This window comes from Triturus cristatus, chromosome 1_2 (assembly GCF_964204655.1).
Source record: "Triturus cristatus chromosome 1_2, aTriCri1.1, whole genome shotgun sequence".
NCBI classification, from domain to species: Eukaryota; Metazoa; Chordata; class Amphibia; order Caudata; family Salamandridae; genus Triturus; species Triturus cristatus.
The window spans coordinates 161,299,704-161,315,473 of record NC_140580.1 but is presented as its reverse complement, the minus strand read 5'-3'; the positions used below and the strand labels follow the sequence as shown (position 1 = coordinate 161,315,473).

The 15,770-nt window shown below is 38.4% G+C and overlaps 1 long non-coding RNA gene across 1 annotated transcript in view; it reads left to right on the top strand.

Annotated features, from left to right (window-relative positions):
• Positions 1-15,770, top strand: part of LOC146867003 (uncharacterized) — a 44,035-nt gene that overhangs the window by 12,063 nt on the left and 16,202 nt on the right. The window contains exon 2 of the long non-coding RNA XR_014966044.1: positions 13,539-13,693. This is a non-coding gene — a long non-coding RNA (uncharacterized LOC146867003). The remainder of the gene's footprint in view (positions 1-13,538; positions 13,694-15,770) is intronic.

Below are 15,770 nucleotides of genomic sequence, written 5' to 3'. Positions count from 1 at the left end.
TTTCCCTAGGTGCCGGCAGAGCTAGGGTTCAAAAACTACAGCTAGACTCTTCGCAAAAAATGTGAACATTTTCAGTGTGAAAATGTGGTGTGTTCACCTTAGGTTGTGAGCCACTTCCTGTCGTGGGCACTATGCCTACCCACACAAGTGAGGTACCATTTTTACCGGGAGACATAGGGTAGTTCAGGTTTGTAAAGCAACTGTTATTACCTATTGATTTTTGATGCATTTCTCCCTTCCAAATGAAAGACATTGTGTATAAAAAAAGTCATTTTGAAAAATGACCAATAATTGTCATGCAAGTATGTGTATTCCCAATTTCGAAAATGTGCAAATATGCACTGTTTATAAACTCTGTAATTTGTTCCCATTTCAGAAATACATAGGTGTCTTTAATACCAATTTTTCCATGTATACATTTTCACACTATAATTGCTATATACCCGGAACTAAAAAAAAACCAATACAAAATGCTGCTCAGTTTTTTACCCTGGGTTCATTGGGCTCTTGGTGAACCTACAAGTCCTATGTATCCCCACAACCAGGAAGGTCCAGCGGATGTAACGGTACATAGCTTTCTAAGAGATGTCATAATTAGTAGAAGTTACAGTTGAAAACGTTGACACAAAAGGCTGCTTTTTTCAACTAATTTTTCCTATATTTAACTGTTAGTTTCTATAAAGAAACCTTGATGGATCTACACAAATGACCCCTTGCTGAATTCAGAATTTTGTCTACTTTTCAAAAATGTATAGCTTTCCAAGATCCATTATTGCTTTTCTACCCATTTCTACCATTATCTGGAAGGAGGTTGAAAGCACAAAAAATTGCAAAAATAGGGTAGGTCCCAGAAAAATGTCAAAAATGTGTAAAAAAAGTTGGATTTCTGACAAAAATCTGTCATTCCCTAAAAGCTGGAGAAATGGTGATTTCAGCCCCACAAACCTTTTTTTGATATCATTTGCAGAGAAAAACCCAGACGCTTTCATTTGCAGCCACTTTTCCCCATTTTTCACCAAAAAAACTAAATTTTGCTGTATTTTGACTAATTTCTGTGAACCCTCTAGAAGAATCCACAAACCCTGGGTACCTTTAGAATCCGCATGATGTTGGAAGAAAAGGACGCAAATTTGGTGTGGATACCTAATGTGGTCAAAAAGTTACAGGGGCCTAAGCGCGCACTACCCCAAATAGCCCAAAAAAGGCTTAGCACAGGAGGGGAAAAGGCCTAGCAGCGAAGGGGTTAAAGATATGGTTGCTTTAAATCTAAAAGAATTTCAAACAACTTTAGCTACTTCCACGTCACGTTGGCACCCCTTATTTTTATCCTGGTGGGGTAGATTACATACTATAAAAATTATGCTTGTTCCGGTAATATTGTTTTATTTATCCAACATTCCTATTAATATCCCTAAGTCTTTCAATAAAAGTATATATAGGATTCTTTCGAAATTTTTATGGCATAACAAAATGGCTAGAATGTCTCTTTGTAAACTTAAAAAACCTAAACACATGAGTGGAGTTAATTTTCTGGAGTTTTATTCCTTTCACACTTCATTTTTTCTTAAACAATCCTATTTTTTATTGTCTGATAATGGAAAAGACTCTAAACGTTACCCTTTGTGGGTGGCTATTGAAAAATTCTCTATTCACCCTTTTTCCTTTGAAGAATATATATTTCTCTTTCATGTTCCCTTATCGCTATCTCTTCCTATCCTTAAAAATGCTCGTAAAATCTTCAATCCACTCTTCTTATCTGCTCAAGATGAGCGTACACAATTTTTAAATTCATCAATTTGGTATAATAAACATATCAAACTTAACAACAGGTTTACTTTATGGAAAGATATGTTAACTTTCGGCCTTCAATGGAGTCATCAACTTTTTCAGGAAGGTACCTGTATCCCCTTTTCAATAATACAGCCCCGTTTTTCTCTTCCCTCTTCATATAAATCCAAAAAGATGTCTTTGATTGCAGCTGCTCAAGTCTCTTATAATGCTTTAGTCTCTACTCATGCACTTACCTCTTCACCTCCTATTACAAGATCGTTTTTATGTAATTCCCCTTCCGCGTCTCAAATATATAAAAATGTAATGGATATCCCCATTACTCATGATAAATCAGGTGTGGAATGTAGTAGGGAATATGATTTGGGAGAATCTTTTCCTATTACAATATGGACTACAATAAGGAAGTCTTCCAGAGTAGCGAACCCTAATCAAACTTTTTATTTATTTATAATAGGCTTCTGATCACTCCCGCTAAACTACATAATATTGACACTGACATCTCCTCTACTTGTTGGTCTTGTACTGCCCCATCAGCGGATCTCAAACATATGCTATTTGACTGCCCAGCTATTCATGCTTTTTGGACCCGAGATTGGTCACACCCATATTCCTTTCTCTCTTTCACAGATTTTTCTAGGTAGCATCTCCAAAGTTTGGTCCTCTCATGCTGCTGATTTTTGTATTACTGATTTATTCATAACTGTGGCATTTCAACAAATCACTAAGTCATGGAAAGATGCCTCTTCTGCATCCTTTCAAGCATGGTGGTATAGGGTTTGCTACAACCATAGATTGGATAGAACCTATGTACACCCAATCATGCTTGCTATTAAAAGAGACGTACTTTGGTTGCCTGTTACTGATTTCTTAAATATGTCAGCTAAAATGATACCTTCACATAACCCCTACACTGAGGAAGTTTCCAAGGCCCCTTGACTTTGCAATTACTGTTGTTTTAAATAATTTTTATCCTATGGTTTTAGGCTAAGTTAATATAGTAGGAAGTTTTTATGCATAACTGTTGTTTTTTACTTATAAGGATTAATATGGAGTTTTACATTTCCGCCCCCTTTTCTATCTTTCTATCCCCCTCCTTTCTCTCACTTCCATTCCTCTCCCTCCCCCCTTATGATCTAGCAGTATTATTCTATGCGTATGTAATATTCTTTCGATTACTGTAACATGTTTTATCTTGTTAACAAATAGAATCTCTTTTAAACAAAAAAAGCAGCAGACGGAGGCTCAAGTGAATAAAAAGGGACCCAGCCTGTCAGCTCCGGTGCAATCATGAGCCTTCACAACATGTATCATTTAGCAGCACTAGGGAGTTTGTCCTGGGGAGCTGTATTATGAAACCACCCACTCCTGTTTCAAATAATACAACTTCCCCAGGAGCTGGGTAGAGGACCCTCAGCTGAGAGTCAATTGCTTTCTGGCCTCTTCACATGATGAGCATCCTTCACGTGTACCAGGAAGCAATGGAGCAATGCATCTCTCTGATTGTCACAAGCACTTCAGCATCAATGCACATCTATCACTCAGTACTAAGAATGTTAAGGTCACTTCCTGAACAATGGAATTATTGAATACTTTGCACTAAATTAATTGCAGGTTCTTGATATTCCGCAAAGCATGGAATGCTGTAGACATGCTCAAGTACACGCTGCGCAGCCGCACACATAGACTATCTTTAGGTTACAAAATAGGTTGAACAATCATGAACTACTGTTATACAATCAGTTAAATCAACGTTTTTCCATTAAACTTTGGAGAACTCTAAGGTTTAAATCTGTTTTGGGTGATCTGTCTATGTGCACTTCTGAAACGAGAACAAAAGTCTGTAGATATTGCTTCTATGCAAATTTAAATATTTATTTTTCCAAAACAAGCTAATCAGATATTTCTGCATTTGGAGATACAAAAAGCCAGTATTCAGTTTTCCCAGGATTTTGTTTACTATAATGATAGGCCAGTTAGAGATCAGCACTGCAATACCTCCTTCATTCCTTCCTTGTTTGGCACACTCTAAAAAATATCTAGATTGTGTATTGATTATTGATATTGATCCAATAAGGGTTTGGGTATTGCCATTTTTTAAAAATTGATCTAGGACCAGACCTATAAATACAGCAAAACTGCATGCATCCATTTATCACAGCAGTTTAGAACTTGCTAGCATTCCAACTCAGTACTTATTAATGCTTTGAAAAGCATGCTGCTCTATTGGTTTTACTGAATCTCATCTCTTGTAAATTTTACGCATCAAGAACAGTGATTATAGTCTTATAGCCCACTGCCAAGGGCTATGCAGATTGATAAAGATCCTGAACCCCTAAGATAGGCCTGAGCCACAGCCGAGGACCTCTAATGAGGGAAAGGGCCTTTAACAATCAGTATAGCCAGGAACATAATAGCCTATAGGCTATTAGAACATTTCATCCACTGAACAGAGAATGGTGTAAATTAAAAAGGGAGAAACAGAAAGACAAATATTGGAATGTTGGCACAAAAGGTTTGTACCAGCCTTTATAATCCCTGAGCCACTCTATTGTCTTCAATGGAGCTCTCAACATTCCAATAGCTGTGAACAAACATTGGAATGTTGGAGCTCCAGGCTTTTACAAACCATTAGAAGCCCGGAGCACTCCATTGTTTTCAGTGGAGCTCCCAACATTCCAATGTTGTAATAAAGACATGTGAAATGTGGACTCAATGTTGGCTGATGGCCAACCAGAACAATAGATAACTGTGTACACTGAGCTAAATTTGTCTCTGCCTTGGAGATAGAGATCCCAATCTAAAGCATTTCAAAACAAATACTATCCACTCATAAATCTGCTACCACTGCACAATATAAACACTGCCTTCCAAAAACAAAACAAGCAGAATTGCTCAATGCAAATTCTTCAGCTACTTCTTGTCCCTGTTTGAACTTTTCAGTTCACTATTGTCTGGAACTCAGTCAAACCTAAAACCGTACAGACAGGAAAAGTAGCTTTTATTTGTCACTGTGACTATAATGTGCGTGTGAACACTTCAATCCTCTGTGATCAATTTCCTGTTGATGCGACTGAACATAAGGTTCAAATATTTGTTATTAGATTCCCTAGCCAGTACAAACAGCAGACTTTTCTCGGTTCTCATAAACGCTGCAATGTATTACCATTTCCTAGCAAGAGGACTTCGTCTGAGATCATGCATTTACGGTGCCAGTTCGTCATTGCTTTGCTGGTAGTCGTGTGTGTACAAAATATTTCACACGAAACAAAAAATCAACACAGTCTTGAAGTGCTGCTTAATAGTTCCTTTGGGGGAACTGGTGCCTCATACTTTAGAAGAGTCAGGAATATGAAAATAGAATGAGACAGCATAATTGCAGACTCACCCTGTTCAAGAATGCTGACTGACAGGGTGATCTTTCTCAGGTCTGAGAGAAGGGTCGTTATCCGTGCAATTCCTGTGGATAATTGGGTGGATGATAGGAATGAGGGACCACATCCAAACGAATCACAATGGGAGATGGAGTCAATGGAAAGGTCAGCAATCACATGAAAATACATGAAAGAGAACACTTTCCATATGCCATTCATGATATCACTTCCAAGACACTGGAGCAGGTCATTGGATGTAGCTCCATTTTGAAAATGCCCTGGAGATCCTTTTTATCATGTAAGTTAAAGTTGAAATTCAAATTCATTCAACGAGGATACCCAATGGATGATAGGACCCTGAGGTACAAAATGCTGAAATCATTCATACATCCATTTGGGGATCTGCTCTATGGTTTTTTGAAAGCTGTATAACATTCACTGAATAAACAAGGATGGATGCAAATATCTTTTTGCATAGGCTCCAGATTTTGTCTGGCATTTGAGGAAAGGAGGAATGTTGAGCTTTGTGAGTCACTGTATGTGCATGCTGCAGTATGCAGTATCATATGGGATTCCAGTAAACAATTGGGACAGAAGGATATTTGTTGTCTGTAACGCTATGGAAGGGAGGAGATTATGTTGTCATAGAAGTCCATCTTTGATTGTCCTAAGGGGGATGTAGCGCATCAGTGACTGGACAGAGTGCCTGGCACATGGATGGTGATTACCAGTGCTCTCTGAATGGAATCACTGACATACTATCATACTGTGCCTATAAGCTTTGCCTCAACAGATAAGGTATGTAATGTAAGCCTAATGGCTCTGATGTGGGTAGGTGAGGCATCAAATGTTGTTGATTCTGTCATTGATCTACCAGAATCATTGATGGTACTACCAGACCAAGTAACATTAGAGTGTTCTTCCATTGTATGAGTCTACTGTTGTTATGGACCTTCTTCTTTCTTCTGCTGTCTGACAACATAGGTAGATATGCAAACTCAACCAGCACATGCTTTCCATTTACAATAGTGGAATTGACGTCAGTGAGGAGATTGTTCATTTCAATCAGTGTGCTTGGTGGGCCATGCTTAACTCCGTATTTCATTTTTTTGGTTTGCTTGTTGTATTGTTCTTTGTTTGGGAGTTGTTATATGGAATGGGAAGATCCAAACGTGGAACCAGTGTGGGCGTAATGAGGCATGACAAGTGAGAGACAGAAGAGCTGAATTGATGACGTTATTACCTTTAGAATAGGTGAGTTATTTTATGTGAAATGTGATTTGTAGGGAGGTGACTATGAGTGTTATGGTATTTTTCATTGATTTAACAGGAGGATCTCCTGGGAGTTTTAGGTCCAAGTGCTAAAAATTATTGAAGCTGATGATGGTTGCATGAGATATGTACTGGGGAGAGGAGTTGGCCTAATGGCTAGGGCTGTCAACCTTGAATCTGGGGAACTGGGTTCGAGTCTCGGCAATGACACTGAACATCCTGTGATTCTGGGCAAATCACTTAATCTCCCCATGCCTAACAAAAGTGAATGTGTCCTCATGTAACTGGTGCTATGTAAAGCAGTCTGATACCCGATTCGCGTCAAGTTCGCGTAATATAAAACTCTGTTAAAAAAAAAAAAAGAAGATTCTGTTATGAGGAGTCTATTGTAGACAGGAAATGAGAAGAAAAGCTGTAGGGTGATGAGCTGGCTAGATGGAGAATTTTTTATAGATGGTGGGGTGAAGTGAGTGGTGTGTGGTGCAAGGTGGGTTTGTGCTTGACATGAAGGTTGTCACCAGTTCTGTGGGAGTCTGTATGAAAGATGAATGATAAGATGGGGATGAATCAGTTCACTATGATGAGGAAAAATATATTGGTTGTTTTTGTGTGACCAGATCAGCTATACCAAGTGTGAGTCCATGTACTGGTTGTGCATTTATTAAGCTCTTGGACCATTCTGCTTCTAACTCTCTGAATATGCAGCGTGCCCACAGGCTGGGCCCTTGCCTCTCTTCTGCATCTGCTCCCTCAAGATCCAGTGGCGTAATTCTTCTTTTCTTACTATTCTCGAACCTTTTGCAAGTCCTAATTGCGGCCAAAATTAAGAAACATTTAACATGGTCAGGTTCTAAGGTATTCTTATCCCAGGACGTATCTACAGCAGCAGCTAAACGGCGGAAGGAATTTTTGGATCTCAGACCAGCCTTGCGTTCAATGGGTGCCCGCTACGGTTTGTTCCATCCATGCATGCTCAATGTAACTTTTCACAACAACACCTCAACTTTTGAAGACCCTGCAGACCTTCGGAAGTTTCTTCACCTACATTCCACGTCCACCATGGATACAGCTGGTCCTCCTTCAATAACATGACTCTTATATGAAAGTCTCTCTGATTTTTATTTTTTTAACGACTCTTGTAAAGTTCATTCTAACCCTCATTAATCATTTCCTTTGCAGGTTATGTTCTGGTAGTTTTATCTGTTTATAATGGTCTTGTTTGTAACTTTTTGTTCTTTATCATTATCACAGATCGTTTGAACTCCCTCATACCCGTTTCCATAACCTTGTCTCCTTTTTCAATCTCCTGACATGGTTCGTCTCCCTTGTTGGTTGTGCCGACTTTGTCATCTGCCACCAGTCCTAGTTTTTCACTGTTTCCCCTTCATGTACGCACTACAGTCATCATTGTTTTTGTATGATATGTACTATCTTCTCCTATTTTTGATCATATTCCTTCTTCTTTTTCCCTTCTCTTCTATTCTTCCCTTTCTCTTATTGTTTTCATTGGAGACTTTATTCTATAACCTTCTTTTTCATTTTTCTTCCTCTTTCTTTGCATCAATGTTGATCGTGTGATTCTATATTTAATTCGTCCTATTTACATTCAAAGTTATCCCATGGAATGTAAAAGGTTTCATTAAACTCATGAAGAGGCAGAGAATACTATCCCATTTAGCTATTCCTGACTTAGTTTTATTACAAGAGACTCATTTGATAGAGTCAGAAGCTTTGAAACTTAAAAGGCAATGGGTGGGTTTAGTCTTAGTATATCCTACGACCACGAAGAAAAATTGGGTAATTATTCTAGTTAATAAACATTTGAAATGTTCTGTTATTTCGAAGGAAACTGATTCAGAAGGTAGATAGTTAATACTTAAGTTGCTCATTAACAATATTTGTCTTACAATTTTTAAAATTTATGGTCCAACTCAACCGGATTCTTCCTTTTGGCCTAATATCACAAAAATTCAACATAAAGACAATTTTTTTATTTTGGGTTGTGATTGTAACCAAGTTATGGACCCTCTCATTGATCGACAATCCCAAGTCCTTTTTCATCCTCCACAAGACCCACAAACAATTTCAAAACACAATATCTCAGACTCATCTTGTAGATGCCTGGAGACTCTGTAACCCTGACAACTCAGATTCTCTTTTTTCTCTCCGCCACATTGCACTCTGACATGATTGGACTATATTTTTCTTTTTCTGCCTTAACACAGAACCTTATTTACTCCTCAATTGAACCAATTGTCATTTCTGATCATACCCCGATTGTTGCTGATTTCGACTTGCTCCGCTCGCATCCCAAATCTTCTAGATGGAGGTTTAATAACTCCCTTTTGCAGGATACACTTTTCTCTTCCTAGTTCATTTCCTTTACAGAAGAATTTTTTTTTTGAAATCATCTCCTTATAGATCTCCTTCACTGCTTTGGGATACTTATAAAGCTATAGGGCATGGCTTTATTATTGATTACGTAGCCAAGAAAAAGAAATATTTACTTAATCAGCAAAAAATGTTGCTAGCTAATATTAAACGCCTAGACCATTATTTCTATACATCCTCATCTGATTCTTCCCCACAGGAGGTTGTTCGTGCTAAACTTGACTTTAAAACAACTACTTATAATGCCTCATCTGTTCTACTCTGAACGAGCGCTCGGTATTATGGCGGACGTAATACATTTGGCAAACTCTTGGCGAATTATCTTAAATCTCGGAAAGAACGTGTTTTCATAGATTCTCTTCATTCATCGGATGGAAAACCCCTTTTCAAAGACCAAGACATCTTAAATGAATTAATGGAATTTTACAAAACTTTATTTTCCCCAGAATCCTCTTCAATTTCCTCTTCTATTGACTCATATTTATTCATGTTCCACATTCATCTCATGTTGACCTTGACTTTAGCTCTCTAGAATCTGATCTGTCTATCCAAGAAATATCTCAATCCTTAAATCTTCTTAAGAAAAATAAAGCACTAGGTCTGATGGCTTTACGGTAGAAGCTTTTCTACATTTCGCACATCTTCTTTTTCCAAAACTTCTACAACTTTTTCAATTTTTCCACACTAATGTTATAGCACAGGGTACTTTCCTAGATGCTACAATCTGTTTAAACCATAAAGATGGCCGCGATCCCAAACAGTGTAAAATTTATCGTCCTATTTCCCTTGTAAACGTAGATTTTAAAATCTCTGCCAAACTGCCCGCGCTACGTCTTGAGCCTCTTTTACCAATTTAGAGCAATGTGGTTTCGTTAAAGGTAGATTGACATCTGACAACTCTTCTTTATTTTTTAATGTTTTAAATAAGGCCTCATCTCTTTCATACCCTCTTGCAGCAGTCTCTATCGATGCAGAGAAGGCTTTTGACAGAGTTAACTCGTCCTTTTAATTTAAAGCCCTCGATTGGCATGGTTTTGGTCCTAAATTCATTTCTTTGACAGCTTTGTTGTATTCAGCTCCTAAAGCTTCTGCAGCAGTTAATGGTCTTGTTTCTCAATCTTTTAAATTACAACGTGGTGTACATCAAGATTGCCGCCTTTCGCCCCTCCTTTTTATTTTATCACCAGAACTCTTTTTATCGCATATATGCCGGAATTCATCCATTTCTGGTTTTATATATGGTGATCAACATTTGAAATTATCTGCCTATGCAGATGATATCTTCCTCTTCATATCTCATCCCGAAACTTCTATCCATCCTCTTTTGCAAGAAATTTCAGATGTCTCCATAGTTCCAGGTTATAAAATGAACTCTGACAAGACAGGAATTCTCCCCATCACCAAATTTTGTTTTAAACAGCACTTTGATGTCATTGGTTTCCTTTGGAACAGTTCTAAAATCAAATTCCTAGGCATTTGGTTTACCAACTCCATATTAGATTCAATTAAAATTAAATTAACATGAAGGATGTGCTTAATCATATCTCTAAACTTCTCTCCTCCTGGAACACTCTCTTTCTTTCTTGGTTGGGACGGATTAATTCTATTAAAATTATGATTACTCTTATTTTCTTATATATTTTTCTATGATTCCCATTCACATCCCAAATATCTATTTTTAAAAAAAATTGACTCCCTCCTCTCAAAATATTTATGGAGCAATAAAAAATCTAGACTTTCCTTGGTACATCGTCGCAAACCTAAATCAAAGGGAGGAATGAATTTTCCCAATTTTCAACTGAATCATAAGGCCTTTTATCTTCGATTAGCTTCTAAATGGCATCTTTCCGAAGTCTCCCCCTTTACACCTTTATAGGTAACAATTGAATGATCCTTACTTGCAACCTCTTCTTTAAAAGAAGTCTTTGCTTTCTCAACAAAACATCAATATTACCTCTCTTCCGTTATTTAAACACACTTGTTCATTATTAAAGCCTCAGTATCCATTGGAAATTATCTCCAGGAATACTTTCCTTCACTCTCTCCTTTGGTACAATCATCTCATTACCTTCATTAACAGACCTCTTTTTTGGAAACCCTGGAGACTTAAGGGGATTATATGGATTCAGGATATGTTTCATGGCACATCTCCATGCTCCTTCCCCAATTTCTTGACATCTTTAAATGCCCTTGTTCATTCTGGCACACATTTTCTACTCTTATGGCAATAATCCTAGATGTTTTTTATTCTCTACCCTCTACTGAACCCATTCCCATAGCAGATCCACTACTCAAAGTATTAACTACATTTCCAAAAGCTTCCTTGATCTATAAACTTCTTCTTTCCCCTGATTTTGTTAGCTTTAAATCTAAAATAGAGGCTGCCTGGGAAGCGGATTTGGGCTGTGATTGGAGCATAGATTTTTGGAACAAACTATGGGGTAGGCCTTTGAAGATCTCTAGATCTGCATTCACTACTCAGTCTATGTACTTTCTTTATCACAGATTATACTTTACACCGTCATCTATAGCTAAGTTTACACACTCTAATGATGATGTTTCCTGGTCCTGTCAATCTCCTCTGGCTGATCTGATGCACCTTCTTTGTTCTTGCCCCGCTGTCGCCTCCTTTTGGAAGGATGTTTGGAAGCACCTCTCAATTATTTTTAATCTACAGACTCCTTTATCAAACATTAATCTCTTCATAGGTAGTTTATCAGATTCATTGGGATTGTCTTTACATGAGAAGGGTTTATTTGATTTGATGTTGGGCTTAGCTTTCCAGCAGAGCTCACTTAATTGGAAATGTTCAACTAAACGTTCAGTGAAATCCTGGTGGAACAACATTTGTCATTACCATAGATTAGACATTGCATTTGCTTCTTCTGTTAAATCATATGTAAATAGGGATTTATTTTGGTTATCATTAACCAATTATTTACCTAAGATTTCAATTCATGCATCACGTAATAGTTCTGAGAATTTCCAGCCTCCATAGATCATTTGGTCACTGTTGTCTCCCCTACACTACTTTTCCCCTTTTCGTATATTGCATTTCTTATGCTTTGAGTGTTTGTCTGCCTCTTCGATAAGTTTAATATGTATAATAGGTTTAATAAGTTGTATAGGTTTAATAAGTCTATAATTTACTCTCAGGATCTTCAATTATGAAATTGTATTATATACCCCCTCTTTTCCTTTCTACCCTTCCCTCCTTTTCCTTTATTATTGCTAAAATGAAAACAGCTTTCTACTCTGCTTTATTGTCTGTTTTTTATATTTCTTTTATACTATAGATATTTTGTTTTTTCATGGCCTATTCTCATGTAATTGTTACTTAGTTAATACAGCTTATTAAACCTAAAAAACAGAAAACCCATCACACAACGTTGCAATTAATGTGAGGAATGGTAGTTAAATAGGACACTAACTACATAATATCAATTGAATAAGATTTGCTGAGGTTTGCCATGTCTAAGCATGCAACATTTTAGAAAATTTACAAAGATCCTTAAATTATTTTTGTGACGTGAAATGTGTGCGTTTTTAAAGCCTAAATTGAACATTTTATGAAAAGTGGTAATCATTATGTATTGTAATTGTAATGCTGCTTATTGTTGATGGTTGAATACAACATTTTTGAGAAACTGTTTCAGAACAGGTGGGATTTGTTTGTATTTTGCCTTGGTTGACATATTAATTTATACTGGCCTTGCTTACAGTATTGAAAAGGACTTGATTTCAAACAAATGGATAACACCATCAACTGGAGCTGATTGTAATGAATATCCCAACATGCTAATATCAGCATTTTTTTTTAAAATGTAATTTTAGCCTCTGTAGTTCAAACTATATTTAATGTTAGAAAGAAGTGCTTGATTACATTTAATGAATTTGTAGTCTCTATTGGTCAAACTGTGTAAAACATTATGGTTTTTATTATCTGAAAATAATATACTTTGGCTTTGACAGTATTGACCACAATTAATAAATGAACTGATTCTATGCAAACATTTTTATTGGCTCCTGTTCCCCCCAAGGGTATTCAGCAGAATTGAGCAGATATTTTTTGAATATTGCCATTTCCCATTGTGACGCGGGGATTAAAATGGTCTGAAATTCCCCTCTCCTTTGTAGCATCATAAAGAAACAAAATTCATATACTGATATGTTGTGATATACAGCATAGAGCATAGCATACAGTTCGTGCTCTGACTCGCCATTCTGTGCCCTCTGTTTGCATGTGACGTTTCTCTCATTTGTACCCTTGTGCATTTCGTCTTACACAGTTTTTACTCTCAAACCTGGTATGTGCCGCTCTTTAGAAATTTACATTCTCTATTAGCCTGCCCCCTTTTGATAGACTGTGAGCCAGATGTATGAAGATTCAATACTATGATTTATAATTGCAACTTTTACTGAATCGCAAAACTCTATGCACATCTGCATGAGGGTAGGAAATGGCAATTTGTTAACATTTGCAAAATACAGAATATCAATTCAATAAAAGTCACAAATTGTGACAGTTATGTTTGCTAGGTGTAACTTAGAAACACAGTGGCTGATTGTTCCTCTCCCAGATTCCGGTTTGTGGATTCTGAGAAGCTGCGAGTCAGTTGCTGTGGATGTGTATCTTGTCTCACCAGATACAGTTCTCCCTCTCCCAATAAAGAATCTTTCTACTTTAACCTTGAGTCCTGATCTTTTCAAAAGCAGTGACAAGTGACACCAGGACACGACGTATGCTGAGGCGGGAGTTGAGGAGAGCGACAGTTTGCTACATGACTCTGGAACCATTGCTGCCCCTGGGAAAGAAGCGCATTTAGAAAGAGCCCACCCGACGAACATTTGTCAAATGCAGATACACTGTGAGTAGCATTGCTGTAGGGTGTGAGTGGTGCCGCACTGTGCAAAGAAGAACAGTGTGAGTGGTGTTAGTTTTTTAACCCAGCCATACCGGCCAAAGCGCGAGGCCACATTAAGCGGAAAGCGAGGGAGGAGTTGGGAGGCATTATCGAGCTTTGCACAATGAAAATGCTGCAACATTCTTAGTTAGTTCGGGGACATGACATAACCTCGAGCAGCTAAGCATCTCACCTTCTCCTTTCCACTGGAATGCTCCAAGTCATCTATGCGCATGTCCGCGCATCACGCATACGTGCAGCTGTAATTTTCAATTTTGAAGTGTCGCAATGCGACCTACATATCGTGCGCTTTTTGGTTTGGGTCATTGGAGTGAGTTGGGAATTGTGTTAGATCCAAATCCTCCTAATCAAGAGTTGCTGACAGAGGACCCTTTGGAAAGTGACTGGGTCAGAATGTTTCCTAAACTGTTCAAGAAGGAATTGGGATGTTTGGTGAAAATTGAGCATCTCAGTGGGTTATAGGAAGGGGCTGTACCTAAGGTGCACAAGGTGAGAAATGTTCCTGAGGAACACTTAAGGACAAATTAGGAAGACTATGAAAGGAGGGGGTAATTGAGCCAATTGAGGCTTCGGAATGGCCGAGTCCAATAGTTATAGCTAGGAAGCCTAATGGGAAAATTTGCATGTGCATTTACCTTAGAGATCTCAATAGTTGCATATGGGTAGATCGTCATTCACTTCTGAAAATCAACGAAATGTTGGCTAGTGTGAAAGGGGGAAGATGTTTCACTACTTTTGATCTGTCCAACACGTATCACAAAGTGCGGTTAGAGAAGAAATCTAGGCATTTAACTTCATTTACAACACCTGAAGGGAGTTATAGATTTGTTTGAATGCCTTTTGGGTTAGCCTCAGCCTCTGCTGTATTCCAGAGGGTTATACACGCTGTGTTGAAGAACTTGTTGAACATCTTGGTGTTCCAAGACGATGTGTTGGTGTGGGGTGAGAATGAAGCACTGCACAATGCGATATTGAAGGGAGTTTTACACAGGCTAGAGGAGGGCCAGTCTCACCATTGGGCTGGAGAAGTGCTAGTTTGGCACCAAAGAAGTGGAGTAAATGGGGCATGCGCTGATTCATAAAGGAGTGAATCCTAAACTGATGTCAGTTGAAGCCATTTAGAATGCCCTAACTTCACATGATAAGGATCAGTTGAGGCCTGCTTTGGGCTAGCTGAGAATTACGCCAAGTGTGTGCATCATTTCTCAGACAAAGTGTACATGTTGAGGACAATCATGAAGAAGGGCGTTAGTTTTCAGTGGACGGAGGAGTGTCAAGTTGCGTTTGATGCTCTTAAATAGGCTATTGTGAAGGTGGTTGCACTCAAGTATTTTGATCCTGAAGATTAAACCATTGTGGTGACAGATGCCAGCAACTATGGACTGAGGGCTGTGCTGATGCCGGTACATGACATAAAGAAGAGAATGGTGGCTTTTGCGTCACGTACTTTGAGAGGTGCAGAGAGTTCTTACTCTACGGTGGGAAAGGAAGCTCTTGCATTTTGGTGGGGTGTGCAGCATTTTTTAACTTTAGTATGGAGGTTGGAGTTTGAACTCCGCACTTACCATAAACCCCTTGTGGATCTGTTGGTGCAGGGAAAGGCACGCCTCATATTGCCAAATGGTTGTATCAGTTGCAGGAGTACATGTTCTCGATTAAGTACGTTCCTGGAACAAAAAACACAAATGCAGATTGTTTGCCCAGATTGCCGTTAACCTGGGAGGATGAGAATGAAGAGGAAGAATGGACGGTGGAGGAAATATCAGATTTTGGGATAGACATTAAGGAGGAAGAGTGGACAAGGGCTGTGTCGGAGGACTCCGTTTTGGCAAGACTTGTCAAGGCATTATCTAACGTGCGAGGTTGGAAGGATCATAGAGATTTGGGGTTGTATAAGAATGTCTGGGAGGAGTTACCCGAGGAGAAGGGCATTGTGAAGAAAGAGGAGCGTTTGGTTGTCCTTGTGGGCCTGAGGGAAAGAGTGATGAATTTGCTGCACAAAGGTCATGAAGGTATGTCT